The sequence below is a fragment of the Schistocerca cancellata genome, chromosome 9, assembly GCF_023864275.1.
Source record: "Schistocerca cancellata isolate TAMUIC-IGC-003103 chromosome 9, iqSchCanc2.1, whole genome shotgun sequence".
NCBI classification, from domain to species: Eukaryota; Metazoa; Arthropoda; class Insecta; order Orthoptera; family Acrididae; genus Schistocerca; species Schistocerca cancellata.
In genome coordinates, this window is record NC_064634.1 from 278,197,330 (window position 1) to 278,198,415 (window position 1,086).

The 1,086-nt window shown below is 53.2% G+C and overlaps 1 pseudogene; it reads left to right on the plus strand.

The window, feature by feature from the left end:
- The first annotated feature begins 501 nt into the window (after positions 1–501).
- LOC126102232 (5S ribosomal RNA) lies at positions 502–619 on the plus strand (annotated as a pseudogene).
- Positions 620–1,086: the final 467 nt, after the last annotated feature.

The following is a 1,086-nucleotide window of genomic DNA, read 5'->3' on the forward strand; positions in this document are numbered from 1 at the left end:
AGGTCGACGGGCACGTGCACCTTCCGCCGACCACTGGCGACAACATCGATGTACTGTGGAGACCTCACGCCCCACGTGTTGAGCAATTCGGCGGTACGTCCACCCGACCTCCCGCATGCCCACTATACGCCCTCGCTCAAAGTCCGTCAACTGCACATACGGTTCTCGTCCACGCTGTCGCGGCATGCTACCAGTGTTAAAGACTGCGATGGAGCTCCGTATGCCACGGCAAACTGGCTGACACTGACGGCGGCGGTGCACAAATGGTGCGCAGCTAGCGCCATTCGACGGCCAACACCGCGGTTCCTGGTGTGTCCGCTGTGCCGTGCGTGTGATCATTGCTTGTACAGCCCTCTCGCAGTGTCCGGAGCAAGTATGGTGGGTCTGACACACCGGTGTCAATGTGTTCTTTTTTCCATTTCCTGGAGTGTAGATCTGTTCGCCCGCAAAATCTTGCATCGACAACACTTTCGTAATTATGGACGGCTATGGAGGTAGCATGCCAACGGCCGTGCCGCAGTGGTAACACCGGTTCCCGTCAGATCACCGAAATTAAGCGCTGTCGGACTGGGCTAGCACTTCGATGGGTGACCATTTAGTCTGCCGAGCGCTGTTGGCAAGCGGGGAGCACTCAGCCCTTGTGAAGCACACTGAGGAACTACTTGATTGAGAAATAGCGGCTCTGGTCTCGTAAACTGACATACGGCCGGGAGAGCGGTATGCTGACCACAAGCCTCTCCGGTGACGCCCGTGGGCTGAGGATGACACGGCGGCCAGTCGGCGCCGTTGGGCATTCATGGTCTGTTCGGGAGAAGTTTGGTTTAGTTTCGTTTTTATAGAGGTAGCACGGCTCAATATTTCTGCAGGGTACTTCCAGCGTCTTCTTCAGTCCACATCACATCGAGTTGCTGCATTACGCCGGGAAAAATCAGATCCAACTCGATATTAGGAGGTATCTCAAGATTTTTGTTACTAATTAAAAAAGTTCTCAAATTCGAGATACTCATGTATTTAGAGGTAATGATACACGAACTGATCCCTTCCAAGTTACTTCGAAGATTGAAACATCGCAAGATAGAGGAAACA